General features: G+C 42.1%; 1 protein-coding gene across 1 annotated transcript in view; it reads right to left on the bottom strand.

The window, feature by feature from the left end:
• Window positions 1-16,509, bottom strand: part of cyfip2 (cytoplasmic FMR1 interacting protein 2) — a 162,508-nt gene extending 145,999 nt beyond the window's left edge. The window contains exon 1 of the mRNA XM_060927697.1: window positions 16,376-16,509. The gene's annotated coding sequence lies outside the window, so the exon portion shown is untranslated. The remainder of the gene's footprint in view (window positions 1-16,375) is intronic.
• Between the last annotated feature and the right edge of the window lie 822 nt (window positions 16,510-17,331).

Below are 17,331 nucleotides of genomic sequence, written 5' to 3'. Positions count from 1 at the left end.
ATGGAATGCAATAATTTACAAATCTCAAAAACTGATATTGTATTCACAATAGAACATAGACAACATATCAAATGTCAAAAGTGAGACATTTTGAAATTTCATGCCAAATACTGGCTCATTTGAAATTTCATGACAGCAACACATCTCAAAAAAGTTGGGACAGGGGCAATAAGAGGCTGGAAAAGTTAAAGGTACAAAAAAGGAACAGCTGGAGGACCAAATTGCAACTCATTAGGTCAATTGGCAATAGGTCATTAACATGACTGGGTATAAAAAGAGCATCTTGGAGTGGCAGCGGCTCTCAGAAGTAAAGATGGGAAGAGGATCACCAATCCCCCTAATTCTGCGCCGACAAATAGTGGAGCAATATCAGAAAGGAGTTCGACAGTGTAAAATTGCAAAGAGTTTGAACATATCATCATCTACAGTGCATAATATCATCAAAAGATTCAGAGAATCTGGAAGAATCTCTCTGCGTAAGGGTCAAGGCCGGAAAACCATACTGGGTGCCCGTGATCTTCGGGCCCTTAGACGGCACTGCATCACATACAGGCATGCTTCTGTATTGGAAATCACAGAATGGGCTCAGGAATATTTCCAGAGAACATTATCTGTAAACGCAATTCACCGTGCCATCCGCCGTTGCCAGGTAAAACTCTATAGTTCAAAGAAGAAGCCGTATCTAAACATGATCCAGAAGCGCAGACGTCTTCTCTGGGCCAAGGCTCATTTAAAATGGACTGTGGCAAAGTGGAAAACTGTTCTGTGGTCAGACGAATCAAAATTTGAAGTTCTTTATGGAAATCAGGGACGCCGTGTCATTCGGACTACAGAGGAGAAGGACGACCCAAGCTGTTATCAGCGCTCAGTTCAGAAGCCTGCATCTCTGATGGTATGGGGTTGCATTAGTGCGTGTGGCATGGGCAGCTTACACATCTGGAAAGACACCATCAATGCTGAAAGGTATATCCAGGTTCTAGAGCAACATATGCTCCCATCCAGACGACGTCTCTTTCAGGGAAGACCTTGCATTTTCCAACATGACAATGCCAAACCACATACTGCATCAATTACAGCATCATGGCTGCGTAGAAGAAGGGTCCGGGTACTGAACTGGCCAGCCTGCAGTCCAGATCTTTCACCCATAGAAAACATTTGGCGCATCATAAAACGGATGATAGAACAAAAAAGATCTAAGACAGTTGAACAACTAGAATCCTACATTAGACAAGAATGAGTTAACATTCCTATCCCTAAACTTGAGCAACTTGTCTCCTCAGTCCCCAGACGTTTACAGACTGTTGTAAAGAGAAAAGGGGATGTCTCACAGTGGTAAACATGGCCTTGTCCCAACTTTTTTGAGATGTGTTGTTGTCATGAAATTTAAAATCACCTAATTTTTCTCTTTAAATGATACATTTTCTCAGTTTAAACATTTGATATGTCATCTATGTTCTATTCTGAATAAAATATGGAATTTTGAAACTTCCACATCATTGCATTCCGTTTTTATTTACAATTTGTACTTTGTCCCAACTTTTTTGGAATCAGGGTTGTAATCCCATTGAGTGGTTTCTATATCCACTTCTTGGTTTTAATAACTTGCTTGTTTGCTGAACACAAACATGGCAATAAGTTCTTGTGTTAATGGACCAGACTCCACTTTTGGATCATTAATCCCTTTTGGCTGAGAATGCCCTGCATGCAGGGTTTTATGTTGGCTTCTGGTACATCCGTACAGTTTTAAATACAATACCTACAAATAAAAACAGTTTGTTTTTATTGCATTTATTTAATTCCTGGGCTCCCATCTGTAACAGGGCGTGATGCCGCATCCCATTCATACACTTTACAATAGATTATTAGATTCTAATAGAATCAATGAGCCAAAATAATCGGGGATCTTTTTTAATGGGCCCCGACTTGGTACAAGTACGAATGCGTGGGCCTTAAAGCAGAAAAGCCTGAGAACCCTTGATATTAGACTACAGCTGCAACTGCTATAACAAACACGTTTGTCCATGTTTTTAGGGAGAACTTATGACATCAGACCACAGCATCCTACTTCCTGAGTCCCAACTGGTCAGTGATAGACGGTTCTAACCCATTTCAGAACATATTAAAAGGAACTCTTGATATGTTTCAGTATACTTACTAATTTTGTTGAACTCAAAGTGCTTTGTGTTCATAAAAAATAAGGAAATAATAACTGAGTGCTAACAATTAGAACTTTGGTTGTTTCTTGACCACAATGTGTGTGTGTGTGTGTGTGTGTGTGTGTGTGTGTGTGTGTGTGTGTGTGTGTGTGTGTGCGTGTTCAAACTATCGGCCAAAGTATCATTTTGGTTTTGAGAATCACAATACTACACTTGGTATTGGTATCGAAATCAAAACTCTTATTATTGTGACAACTCAGGCAGTTTGGGGTGCAGCCAAACAAATTTGCCTCGCCGTTTTCACACCGCTGATAATCTTTTTAAAAGGTCTTTACGGCGTTCTCATTTGCTTCGCTGAACAGCCAAATAGAAAACAGTCCGTCACTGCTGGCCTCTCTTCTGCGCAGGCACTGCGAAGGGTCCAGTGCCAATGATTTGGGATCCATCTCAAAAACAACAGGTGACTGCTGGCCGCAGATCAGAGATGGACAGCTGGTGTGTTGGGTGGCTTTGCATGAATTTCCATCATATCCAGACCGAATGGCGGAGAACGACTCTGTTGGGAACGACATCACTGACAGATGAGACAGATGTCAAAGAAATCGCCGCGAACCGCTCGACAAGAAGGCTACAGTGAAAGATGTCTCGCTTACGACTAGCAAGCGACCTTTTCATACTGTGTGCTTGGAGCAGGGTCAAGCAGTCGATACAGAGTTCGTTCAAATATTGTTTCTCTCTCTCTCAACAGCTCGGTCCTAAAGGTCCTCAGTCCTGAAATTCTACAGGTGCCCTCATTCGCTTGGATATAATTATAATGGAAACGCTGTAAGAGGCTAAGGAGTGACAAGTATTTAAATAATATTGGCTGGCTTTTTTCGTGGTATATCAGATATATTCCATTCAGCTAGCATGAGTTGAAGATGAGTTCGATATCACGCTAGCTGAATGAAATATATCTGATATATCACGTAAAAAAGCCAGCCGATATTATTATTATACATTCACGTTCCTTTCGGGTCTTCAACACGTCTTTCTCTTTCGAAATTCTCTCAAAATTTTCCGTATTTAACGACGCGAATCTGGCGGCCATGTTTGTTTACAAATTATCACACCCTCCCTGTGTCCGAAACCACTCACTACTGATACCCCTTTTCCACCAAATCAGTTCCAGGGCTGGTTCGGGGCCAGTGCTGGTGCTGGTTCACAACTCGTTCAACTTGCGAGCCAGCTGAGAACCAGTTTGCTTTTCCATAGCTCGCGGTGTTTAGGGAAGCCACGTCATTACGTCACTGTATACGTCAGTTACGTCGCTGTATACGTCAGTTACGTCGCTACGTTTGCATAAACCTTGGCGCGAATATCGAAGCAAAAACAACACGGAAGAAGCAGCAGCAGCAACAACAACAATAATAATAATGGATGACTTGGCGTTTGTACAGCTGCTGCTTCTCGTCACTTAAAAATGGCGACCTTTCGCGGTGTTGTTATTGTTGTTGGTCTTAACAACTCAGCCCCCCCGCTGATGTAAGCGGTTCTTTCCTCTGGCCCAGCAGAGAGCTGGTGCTAGCCTGGAACCGGCTTTTCTGGCCCAAGAGCCAGTTCTTTGTCAGTGGAAACAGAAAACCCGGTTCCAAACTAAGCACTGGACCCGAACCAGCCCTGGAACTGCTTTGGTGGAAAAGGGGCAACAGTGGACTATATAGTGAATTCGCCATTTTGTAGTGCTGTCCGAATGAATAGTGAAAATTATTACACCCTACAGTATATAGTGGACTCATAGTATCCCAGAATGCGTCGTGAAAAGTTGTGTACGACCGATGGTCACCAATCAGGCAATATATCCCATTATGCATTGCGGTCACGCTGAAAGAAATCAAATCAAAAGCCGCAAATTTGATTCAATAAAAGGCAGCGGCAAAGAAGAAAGTATTCAGCCTTAATTTAAAGGAACTGAAAGATGCAGCAGACACAAAGTACTTTGTATTTATTAATGTAGGAAATACGGTCAGTATAATATGTATTTATCACAAAAATACATGCATGGATTTATTTTGAAACCCACCAGCCGACTGATCCAGCACGTTTTAATTATGCGACAGCAATGACGTAAATAACGGCGTGGCGGAGTAGTGTCCGAAAGGGTTTTTTCATTTTACCAATGAGCTCACTATATAGTCCTCTATATAGAATTCCCTATATGGTGAGTAGGGAGTAGTGAACGAGTGAGTGATTTCGTACACAGGGAGGGACAGTCACTCACGAGTGCAGAAGTTTTATGTCATGTTGTCTTGACAGCCATGCAATATGGTAAACCATATCCAACGCTCATTCTCCATTGGGTAGAGTGATGTAATACACATAGGATAAGCGATATGCTAACAATACTGCATGCTATCAAACCAAATGAATGAAACCCGCTAGAAGGGAATCAAATATATATATGTTATTTACCAGCTGGGAGGTCCGTATCGTGAAATACAGTGACCGAGGTCTTGAAAGTACTGAGCGAGGCCCTCTGGGCCGAGGTCAGTATTCAAGGCCGAGGTCACAGTATTTCACCATACGGACCGATCTTAAGCTGGTAAATAATATATTTATTTTTTTCTTCACCAAATTCTAACAGAAAACGAGAGCGCCTGAAAGGGAAAACCGAGCCGAGCCGCCATTTTGAATCCTCATTCACGGCTGTAATGCAAATTGCTTCCTCCTCGGTATACAAGTGCACTTCCATGGCAGGAAAAACCTACATTTTGCCACCTATGTCGTCCCCTATTTATACAAAACTGAGTCATTCAGGATTCAGCCATGATTTTGCTCGGTGTTAGCAAATTACAGGTTTTTAGCTTTCTCCTGAAATGTTTTCTTTTATTTCTTCTTCCTCAGGGTAGTAAAACTCGCTTTCGCTGTGAACACTGTCGTTATCGCTATCCATGCTGTAAGATTAACGCTATTCTCCTGAGAAACGCTGGCAAAAATTTATAAGATTTTTGATAAAAATCTTATAAATAAATCTTATAAAAAAAAAAAGAGAAATGTTGACAAAAAATTCTACTATGTTTGTTGTTGTTGTAAACGAGCGAGTCGCCAGAGGTCCGTAACTGGGGTCCGTATCATAGGATACGGACCCGCTCGCCAGCCAATCAGAGCGCAGGATTTGATGGAAACCGCACCACGAAAAAAATAAATGTTTTAATTCCGTGGAAAAAGTGTCCTGTATGTTGTAATATAGCTAAACTGTAATGTAACTAAACAAAATACAAAATTGTGAGATATAGAGTGGCGGCTACAATTATCGACAGTCCATAATTATCGACGCCTTTTCAGATTAACCAATAAAAAACAATTTCACAAAGGTGAGTTTCAGTTAAAACAGTTATTATTGGTTAATTAAATCAACCGGAAGACCCGTCTCACCCTTTGATCTTGTCGTCTGATGACACAGCTCGTTACCTGAGATGGAATTTTTTTTCGCACGATCAGCAATTTGAGGAAAACCCGGATGTTATGATCACGGGTAAGCATGGTGGAAAGATCATGGACATGTTTTTACTTCTCAGATTCACCGTATTTCATGATCTCCTTGTCGAAACCTACTTTGTTTCTTACTCTTTTATTTGACACGACAGTCGCCGTTTTGTATCTAAACATGTGTTTGAGAAGTCACGTGAGGTGTCGATAATAGTGATCACTTTCACCGGTGTCCACCATTATCGACACCCTGTGGAATTAAGTGACATTTGAAACTGTTATGGATCAATGGGAGGAAAACGCCATTCACCAACGATCTGCCAGGCAAAGAATGGTTTTACCCATTTCGCAAGAGGCATCCAGAGATAACTGAATGGGTTCAGCAACTTCTTGGGAGAGAACGAGCCTCCATCAGTTTTGAAATGCTTCAGGGTTGGTACAAGGGCCTTGCTTCATTTTTGGAGGAGGTGGTACCGGATTTTCAGAATCGTATTAACAATCCCAGGTGCATTTTCAACGCAGATGAGAGTGTTTTTCCCCTTTGCATTACAAGTAATCGGGTGTTAACATCTGTATCCTCACGACATGTACCAAGCTGTTTCCAGCACAAAGTGTCAAATCATAGTTATGGCATGCTTCAACGCCTTAGGGGATTACTCGCCTCCTTTAATTGTCTTCCCTGGCCGGAGATTCAGGAATATAGGTTTGTCGGATTTCCCAGAAGCCATTTATAGTCAGACTGATTATGGTTGGATGGACAGTGATTTGTTCTTTGAATTTCTGAAGCATTTTGTCAAGTTTGTGAAGGAGAAACACATTCAGTTTCCTGTCATTCTCTATGCTGATGGACATTCAACCCACATCTCCCTGGACAGCAAAATTTTGCGCTGCAAATAGAGTCTCTAATGTCTCCTGCCCAATACCATTCACATCTCGCAGGCTTGCAATTTTTTTGAATATAAATAATCATCTGAGCGGCATGGTGGTGTAGTGGTTAGTGCTGTTGCCTCACAGCAAGAAGGTCCGGGTTCGAGCCCCGTGGCCGGCGAGGGCCTTTCTGTGCAGAGTTTGCATGTTCTCCCCGTGTCCGCGTGGGTTTCCTCCGGGTGCGCCGGTTTCCCCCACAGTCCAAAGACATGCAGGTTAGGTTAACTGGTGACTCTAAGTTGACCGTAGGTGTGAATGTGAGTGTGAATGGTTGTCTGTGTCTATGTGTCAGCCCTGTGATGACCTGGCAACTTGTCCAGGGTGTACCCTGGACATCTCCAGCACCGCCGCCGTCAGCGACATCGCTCGAACACCACGCCGTGGATCCACACAGCGAGCAGAGAAGCTCCGCCACGCAGAGCGCTGGTGTGTCCCAAACCGCCTGCACAGCCGCCGCGACACCACCGAGCAACATCGCTCAGAACATCACGCCAAGCATTAAAGCGCAGAGCGCTGGACAACCACGATGTAAAATGAGCAGCGAGCTAACTGCAGTCCATAGCTGGGAGCACAGGCATCGCCCACGGCGAACCAAGGCCTGGAGGGAAACCAACGCCCGAAACTGGGTCCGGAGCTACACCACAACCGGTGGAGAAAACACTCAAACATCAAACTACACAAACACACACAAAAAAATAGAAAAAGAAATAAAATAAAACAATAAAAAAGCTCCGGTGAGAAGCGGCAGCCAGAACGCGCACGACGTACTCTCAACCGGAAACGAAAAAAAAAAAATTGACCGTAGGTGTGAATGTGAGTGTGAATGGTTGTCTGTGTCTATGTGTCAGCCTTGTGATGACCTGGCGACTTGTCCAGGGTGTACCCCGCCTTTCGCCTGTAGTCAGCTGGGCTCCAAATTGCCTGCGACCCTGTAGAACAGGATAAAGCGGCTAGAGATGATGAGATGAGATGAGATGAATAATCATCTGGATGTCGATAATTGTGGAACGGTGTTGATAACTGTGGAATGGTGTCGTGTGATCTGATACGCTAAGTAATCGGGAATCAACTCTTTTTTCCAGTGGAAGTTTGAATAATTATGTAGGATACGTAATACACATAGGATAAGCGATATGCTAACAATACTGCATGCTATCAAATCAAATGAATGAAAACCGCTAGAAGGGAATCAAATATATATATGTTATTTACCAGCTGGGAGGTCCGTATCGTGAAATACAGTGACCGAGGTCTTGAAAGTACTGAGCGAGGCCCTCTGGGCCGAGGTCAGTATTCAAGGCCGAGGTCACGGTATTTCACCATACGGACCGACCTTAAGCTGGTAAATAATATATTTATTTTTTTCTTCACCAAATTCTAACAGAAAACGAGAGCGCCCGAAAGGGAAAACCGAGCCGAGCCGCCATTTTGAATCCTCATTCACGGCTGTAATGCAAATGGCTTCCTCCTCGGTATACAAGTGCACTTCCATGGCAGGAAAAAAACTACATTTTGCCGCCTATGTCGTCCCCTATTTATACAAAACTGAGTCATTCAGGATTCAGCCATGATTTTGCTCGGCGTTAGCAACAGTTAGAGGTTTTTAGCTTTCTCCTGAAATGTTTTCTTTTATTTCTTCTTCCTCAGGGTAGTAAAACTCGCTTTCGCTGTGAAGACTGTCGTTATCGCTATCCATGCTGTAAAATTAATGCTATTCTCCTGAGAAACGCTGGCAAAAATTTCTAAGATTTTTGATAAAAATCTTATAAATAAATCTTATAAAAAAAGATAAATGTTGACAAAAATTGCGACTAGGTTTGTTGTTGTTGTGAACGAGCGAGTCGCCAGAGGTCCGTAACCGGGGTCCGTACCGTAGGATACGGACCCGCTCGCCAGCCAATCAAAGCGCAGGATTTGATGGAAACCGCACCGTAAAAAATAAATATATTTATTAAACTGATGATAAATTTTATGAGTCATATTAAGTCAATTGACATGCCTCAGTTTCCTGAGACATTATGGGTGATCGCTTAATAATAAGAAAACAGAAACTGAAGTGAACGACATACAAAAATCAGTAATAACGATGTCATAATCTTTGAATGTGTGTGAGTGATGATATTACCTTGGAAAGTTAGATTTCACGCCCCCAACCTATCGATGCCAATCTCCGTTAAAAATAAATAAATGAATTAATTAATAAAAATAATAATAATACAAGCCCCAGTAAAACTTGGCTTATCCCTGGTCTCTTCAACAGCGAGAAACGGCCTTGGTCCTGATTCTTCTCGACGCTGTTCGATTGTAAATCGAGTTTTGTGCTGAAGTAAAGGCTAAAGGGAGTCCTGATATCTCTTTTGAATAATTCCATGCTAAAATAACCTTCAGTAAGCTCAAACTAAAGAGGTTTATTTTAGCTTGACGGTGCACAGGGAGCCCAAAACCAAGTCCTTCTGATTAGATGCTGGAGTGGAGCCGAAATTTTATATGCGATGGAGAAGCCGAGCTGGATCTGTACAAATATGTGAATTGTGCTAATTTGGTTGGTATAAACCTGTATTAAGTCCAGTTTGATAAGTCAGTAACTAAGAAAAAATACAGGCTAAGAAAAAGTGAAGAATACTTTACATGGTTTTCCCCAAAGCGTTTTAGCGTATCGGGCCCGATCCGCTTGCTCTGCCTGCCGATACGCTTAGTCGCTTTAGTTAAAATCCGATACGCTTAGATTTATACCGATACGTTAAATTTCCTACCCACAAGTAACTAGATACATAGGAGAGCAAATAACAGATCCATTTACATATTGATTGATATTTGTGTTAAACAAGCGGTCTTTTTTTTCCAATGTTTGTGTTGATTCTGTCAAAGCCATATGTCCGCGTGGTATGATGTAAACAAACTGTAATCTGTTGGCTGTGTCGAGATCACGCGTTCAAACCGTCCAGTAAAAACACTGAAAGAAAACGCCAGACATCCTGGAATTTTCCGATTCATTATAAGCGATCTCATTGGCTGCCGATGTTGTCCCCCACCGGACGGACAAAGCCGACTGATTTTAATCACAAAAGTTTGGCCTAGTCTATTATTATTATGGCTTCGATCAAAGATTGGTTGACTAAACATCAACAAACCCACGTGAGTGATGGCGCACAAAACCAGACGACTGTCACGACGATGTAAACGTCGTCAATTTTGATCACAGCGACTGGCTCAAAAAGCACTCGCTGGACAATTTGATCCACATCAGCATGGATGACAGCGAGATGGACGATGAGAGGGTTGGCCAACATTGGGCCGAGCAAAAGCCAAGGAGAATTAATCTGCTTTAAAGGAGCAGAAAACTTAATTCATTAGTTTGGGTTTGCAGAAATGTCCTTATATGTCCTTATAAACACTCACGAAGTGAAGTTGTCCAAATGTGTCAAATATAGCATCATTTCAAATAATAATCATAAGCAGTTTTGGCAGTGTGACGTCACTGGGATCCATTTAACAAAAGGCGGCTCCGGATTATTCTTTTATTAAAGGCTCACAATGACCTCACACTGCCAAATATGCTCATCATTATTATTTGAAATTATGCTACATTTGACCCTTATTACCAAATTCTCTTCATCAATGTGTTTATAAGTACATATCTTTCTGCAAACTTCAATGTATGAATGAAGTTTTCTTTTCCTTTAAATATGTTTTAATCTTAATCTAGTCCATTTAATAAAGTGCCAAAATTTAAACTTTATAATATGCAGTTGCCTTACTTTTCTTTTCTATCTTAGTTATACATATATTACGGTAATTGCATCAGAAACATTCTAAATCATTACAGTTATAGTAATACAGCAACTTATTTTAAGGTGGCAGTTCTTAGGTTCAGATCCCTTTGTGATCAACAGGAGGTCATGATGGTCGATTCTCTTCATTGGATTGCATAAGATGGAGCAAACACTGTTCATATTTTCATGCACATTTTTGTTACAACACGACTTGATCATAGATAATTAAGGGATCCCCGTAGATTTTCAATCTATCGTATACCTCAGTAATCTATAACAAAACAGTTTAACTTGCATGTTGAACTTTAAGGTGAAATTTCAAATGTGGATACATTAATACTATTTAGGTCAGAAATCACTGAAACACTGGTAAAATCGATCCTATAATCATGTATCTAAAACCTCTCAGAGACCCTGAAAATGCACCTGAGAGCATCTATTTGCAAAAAATTTTCCGGGGGGGGCGGCATGCCCCCAGACCCCCCTAGTTTCGCTTCGCGCCTTCGGTGCTCATTTTCGCGCCGTTGGCGCTCAATTGTCTGTCTATTATCATGCCAGAAATTTAGGGCTTTAATTTTTTTTCTAGGGAAAACACTGCTTTACTGAACTTTATTTTTCAAAGAAAAAAGTCGAGAATATTTTTCAGAACCCAGTGGGAATCCTGTGTGTATACAGTGGGGCAAAAAAGTATTTAGTCAGCCACCAATTGTGCAAGTTCTCCCACTTAAAAAGATGTGAGAGGCCTGTAATTTTCATCATAGGTACACTTCAACTATGAGAGACAGAATGGGGGGAAAGAATCCAGGAAATCACATTGTAGGATTTTTAATGAATTAATTGGTAAATTCCTCGGTAAAATAAGTATTTGGTCACCTACAAACAAGCAAGATTTCTGGCTCTCACAGACCTGTAACTTCTTCTTTAAGAGGCTCCTCTGTTCTCCACTCGTTACCTGTATTAATGGCACCTGTTTGAACTCGTTATCAGTATAAAAAACACCTGTCCACAACCTCAAACAGTCACACTCCAAACTCCACTATGGCCAAGACCAAAGAGCTGTCAAAGGACACCAGAAACAAAATTGTAGACCTGCACCAGGCTGGGAAGACTGAATCTGCAATAGGTAAGCAGCTTGGTGTGAAGAAATCAACTGTGGGAGCAATTATTAGAAAATGGAAGACATACAAGACCACTGATAAACTCCCTCGATCTGGGGCTCCACGCAAGATCTCACCCCATGGGGTCAAAATGATCACAAGAACGGTGAGCAAAAATCCCAGAACCACACGGGGGGACCTAGTGAATGACCTGCAGAGAGCTGGGACCAAAGTAACAAAGGCTACCATCAGTAACACACTACGCCACCAGGGACTCAAATCCTGCAGTGCCAGACGTGTCCCCCTGCTTAAGCCAGTACATGTCCAGGCCCGTCTGAAGTTTGCTAGAGAGCATTTGGATGATCCAGAAGAGGATTGGGAGAATGTCATATGGTCAGATGAAACCAAAATAGAACTTTTTGGTAAAAACTCAACTTGTCATGTTTGGAGGAGAAAGAATGCTGAGGTGCATCCAAAGAACACCATACCTACTGTGAAGCATGGGGGTGGAAACATCATGCTTTGGGGCTGTTTTTCTGCAAAGGGACCAGGATGACTGATCCGTGTAAAGGAAAGAATGAATGGGGTCATGTATCGTGAGATTTTGAGTGAAAACCTCCTTCCATCAGCAAGGGCATTGAAGATGAAACATGGCTGGGTCTTTCAGCATGACAATGATCCCAAACACACCGCCCGGGTAACGAAGGAGTGGCTTTGTAAGAAGCATTTCAAGGTCCTGGAGTGGCCTAGCCAGTCTCCAGATCTCAACCCCATAGAAAATCTTTGGAGGGAGTTGAAAGTCCGTGTTGCCCAGCGACAGCCCCAAAACATCACTGCTCTAGAGGAGATCTGCATGGAGGAATGGGCCAAAATACCAGCAACAGTGTGTGAAAACCTTGTGAAGACTTACAGAAAACGTTTGACTTCTGTCATTGCCAACAAAGGGTATATAACAAAGTATTGAGATGAACTTTTGTTATTGACCAAATACTTATTTTCCACCATAATTTGCAAACAAATTCTTTAAAAATCAGACAATGTGATTTTCTGGATTTTTTTTTTCTCATTTTGTCTCTCATAGTTGAAGTGTACCTATGATGAAAATCAGGGCTTTGAACCAGAATTTTTTTCCTATTGGTTCGTTCCGAACAGAAACGGAATTTTAACGTTTCCGGTTTTGGGTTCCACCATTAAATAGACGTTCCCGAACCGGTTAGAACAAAAAAAATTTCGTTCCCGGAACGGTTAATTATGTTCCCTGTCAGCTGTTTAACAAATGGCTATAAAATTATGTCTCTGTCTCATCCAGCTTAAGCCAAATGTAGTCTAATTCTATTACAACCTTCATTAAATAAGACAAATAATTCAAAACAATTATTATTTCAAATGTTGGCGATTTGGATTCTCAGTACGTCTTCCCATCTACACAAACAGAAAAAGTGCCAAAAATGAAAAGATAATTCGTTTAGTGTGTTACCAAAGGCTAGTCAGGCCCTATAGAGGGCTACCGCATGATGTCACCGCGCCGCGAGATTTTGTTAGGCGCCATATTGGAAGACCAAGTACACATCTATGCAAGTACATACATACATAAAACAAACTACACCTGAAATGTAGCCAGGGCCGGTTCTGCCCTAATCTGGACCCGGGTGCAACATCACGCAAACCCCCCCCCAAAAAAAAACAGTCTAAATCAGGACAACCATCACATAACTATAACTATAAACACTTTATATCAACTATTTTAACTAAATGGGCTATAATAAATAAGCCTGCAGGCAGCCACGGCGGGCTGCCTCAGAAAAGTAACCATTCAATGACACAACTGAAAGCCTGCAGCCACGGCGGGCTGCCTCAGAAAAGTAACCATTTGTCCTACATTAAAACTTGTTTTGCATTTTCTGCCTCCTTTTTTGTATTTTCGACCCTCCGTTTATTTTCTTTCCTTTTCTGAAAACCCGATTTGTGTCCAGACATTTTGTTCTGCTACCAACGAACTAACTCGTCAGGTCTCGTCTCTCGAGCCCGCGATGATTCCCATGGGAAGAGCAAAAACTGATACATTTTTACAAACAGCCAATAGGGAGGTTGCATGGTTCAGGCTCTTCTTTGCTCAGACACTCAGTAATGCACTTACTCACTTATTATCACGTGGAGACGTGACAGTAGTCCACCTTCCCGCTCTCTCCATTCAGTCAGCGAACGTCACACAGGAAGTGAACCCCAGCGGGTCATAGAAACTTGCGCAGGAGAAGAATGACTTATTTGTAGGCTACAGAAACTTTGAGGAACGAAATAAAAACCGGTATTAACCGGTTACCATTATTTTTAATAAGCGTTTCTGTTCTGGAACATAAAAAATAATAAAGTTTCTGGTTTCGTTTCTGTTCCATGTGAAATAGAAAAAGTTCCCGCTTTTCGTTTTCATTCCTTGAACCGGTTCAAAGCCCTGATGAAAATTACAGGCCTCTCTCATCTTTTTAAGTGGGAGAACTTGCACAATTGGTGACTGACTTAATACTTTTTTGCCCCACTGTATGTGGATATATATACACAATGGTGCTTGAAAGTTTGTGAACCCTTTAGAATTTTCTATATTTCTGCATAAATATGACCTACTGTAAAACATCAGATTTTCACACAAGTCCTAAAAGTAGATAAAGAGAACCCAGTTAAACAAATGAGACAAAAAATATTATACTTGGTCATTTATTTATTGAGGAAAATTATCCAATATTACACATCTGTGAGTGGCAAAAGTATGTGAACCTTTGCTTTCAGTATCTGGTGTGCAGCAATAACGGCAACTAAACATTTGCGGTAACTGTTGATCAGTCCTGCACACCAGCTTGGAGGAATTTTAGCCCATTCCTCTGTACAGAACAATTTCAACTCTGGGATGTTGATGGGTTTCCTCACATGAACTGCTCGCTTCAGAAAATGTCCTTCCACAACATTTCGATTGGATTAAGGTCAGGACTTTGACTTGGCCGTTCCAAAACATTAACTTTATTCTTCTTTAACCATTCTTTGGTAGAACGACTTGTGTGCTTAGGGTCGTTGTCTTGCTGCATGACCCACCTTCTCTTGAGATTCAGTTCATGGACAGATGTCCTGACATTTTCCTTTAGAATTCGCTGGTATAATTCAGAATTCATTGTTCCATCAATGATGGCAAGCCATCCTGGCCCAGATGCAGCAAAACAGGCCCAAACCACGATACTACCACCACCATGTTTCACAGATGGGATAAGGTCCTTATGCTGGAATGCAATGTTTTCCTTTCTCCAAACATAACGCTTCTCATTTAAACCAAAAATTTCTATTTTGGTCTCATCCATCCACAAAACATTTTTCCAGTATCCTTCTGGCTTGTCCACGTGATCTTTAGCAAACTGCAGACGAGCAGCAATGTTCTTTTCGGAGAGCAGTGGCTTTCTCCTTGCAACCCTGCCATGCACACCATTGTTGTTCAGTGTTCTCCTGATGGTGGACTCATGAACATTAACATTAGCCAATGTGAGAGAGGCCTTCAGTTGCTTAGAAGTTACCCTGGGGTCCTTTGTGACCTCGCCGACTATTCCACGCCTTGCTATTGGAATGATCTTTGTCGGTCGACCACTCCTGTGGAGGGTAACAATGGTCTTGAATTTCCTCCATCTGTACACAATCTGTCTGACTGTGGATTGGTGGAGTCCAAACTCTTTAGAGATGGTTTTGTAACCTTTTCCAGCCTGATGAGCATCAACAACGCTTTTTCTGAGGTCCTCAGAAATCTCCTTTGTTTGTGCTATGATACACTTCCACAAACATGTGTTGTGAAGATCAGACTTTGATAGATCCCTGCTCTTTAAATAAAACAGGGTGCCCACTCACACCTGATTGTCATCCCATTGATTGAAAACACCTGACTCTAATTTCACCTTCAAATGAACTGCTAATCCTAGAGGTTCACATACTTTTGCCACTCACAGATGTGCAATATCGGATCATTTTCCTCAATAAATAATCGACCGAGTGTTGTTTTTTTTTTTTTGTCTCGTTTGTTTAACCGGGTTCTCTTTATCTACTTGGGTTCACAACCTTTCAAGCACCCCTGTATATCGATGATGAAATGATACCTCCTGGGTTTGAATTCATCATAACTGATTGTGAATTCAATCAAATAATTCGCAATGTTTATGGAGAAATGTTATGTTTATTCGGTTGCAGAGACTCGATGCTATCTATCTATCTATCTATCTATCTATCTATCTATCTACAACACACCTCACAGGAACTCAGACAGACCAAAAAAAAAAAATGCATCCAATAATAAGCGACAGGTTGAAGAAATGCTTTAAATATATATATCATCATCATCATCATCATCACAATAGCTCTGATATATTTTATTCCGTAGAGCCGTGTGAGGCATCAAAATGCTGAATTAGCTAGCAGTAGCCTAGCATCCGGAGCAAGCTCATGACACACGGATATATGTTTGATAAATGAATAAATACAGCAGAAAAGACATTTCAACAACCTGGAATGAACAACAGATTATGGAAAGTATGTGAAATAAACCAAACACTGCTGTAGTGTAAGAACAGGCTGTGAACGCCAGTGCCACCCCAGCCCACCCCACCCAGCCCAGAAGGGAGAGGATGCGGTCAGTATCACACCGAGCCGAGCCAGCAGATGGATGCTCCGTTTCACAAATCAACACTATATTCACAAGCCTTCTCAAAATAAGGCCTGAAATCAACCGAATGGCCGGTCAGAAATAAAACATTCGTAGTTTATAAGGTGGATTTTGAGGAATGAAAGCGCAGAGTGGCGATAGAGAGCAGCGATCCGCCACCGCGAGCAGGTTGCTGCTGCTGCTGCTGCTGCTGCCATCACTGTTGTCTCGGTCGCGCCGCCACATCCCTGCCTCATTCTATCGCCACAATGCTGGCGGAAACCATCGTACCTGCAAATCGCATGTCCGCACGGGACGATGAGCGCGGCGTAAAAACACGACGACGGCGCTTGGCTTCGGATCCGGTAACTGATGCTCTCGGCTCGGTCGCTGTCCGCTAATCCGCCCCACACAAAGAGCAGAAAATGGCTGCAAGTGCATTTCCTTAAAGCGACAGCGGCCCTTTTAGCGGCGGCTCAGCTTCCACCGCGCTTCACACGCCCCTGTTGGAGTGCTCACACTCACTCTCTCTCTTTCGATTTACAAAAACTCGTGGAGTTTGAAATCGTGTTTCTTATACTCGTACTCGTACAAAACGCTTTCGATTCGTAAATTGTTCATGAATAATTACTCCAACTTCCATCCATCCCAGGGGCAAAGACAGGTTTTTAATTTGGGCACCATGGCCAGAGGTGGACAAAGTACCCAACTTCATTACTTAATACCAAATAATAGCCCGGGCGATTATTTGTCTCAACACGTAAGAGACCCGGCGCGTATTAGAGACTAGGCGGCTATTTGGAACAGGCGATTAATTCCTTCTTCACAAATACCTTCCCCAAAATCTACCTCAAAACGGGGAAAAAAATCATTCTCAGATAGGCCTACTTTTAACCAGTATAACTTACAGTTTGTTTAGAGTTAGATTACAGATAGCACGGTGCCGACTTCGGGGAATTTTGAAGACGCAGAATGCATCTTCGCATGGCACAGTCGGGGTGGATAAAGGATAAATCACACACCTTTTCCTGTTAATGACTAGTTAAGCGCATGCTTTACAAAATAATCAAGAAACCACACCATTGTCTGTGCGCAGCACTGTGATTTAATTACTCTGCAAAGTTATGGTCACTTGCTCTCACCCTCACCCATGCAGCCTCCACCCTTTGCGCTTCGCGATGTCTGTCAATCTGAAATTGCATGGAGGGCGCGATGTTGAAGCAACATAATTAGGGTGCGAAGTGTCA

The sequence above is a fragment of the Neoarius graeffei genome, chromosome 8 (assembly GCF_027579695.1).
Source record: "Neoarius graeffei isolate fNeoGra1 chromosome 8, fNeoGra1.pri, whole genome shotgun sequence".
NCBI classification, from domain to species: Eukaryota; Metazoa; Chordata; class Actinopteri; order Siluriformes; family Ariidae; genus Neoarius; species Neoarius graeffei.
This window is presented reverse-complemented; position numbering and strand designations above follow the sequence as displayed.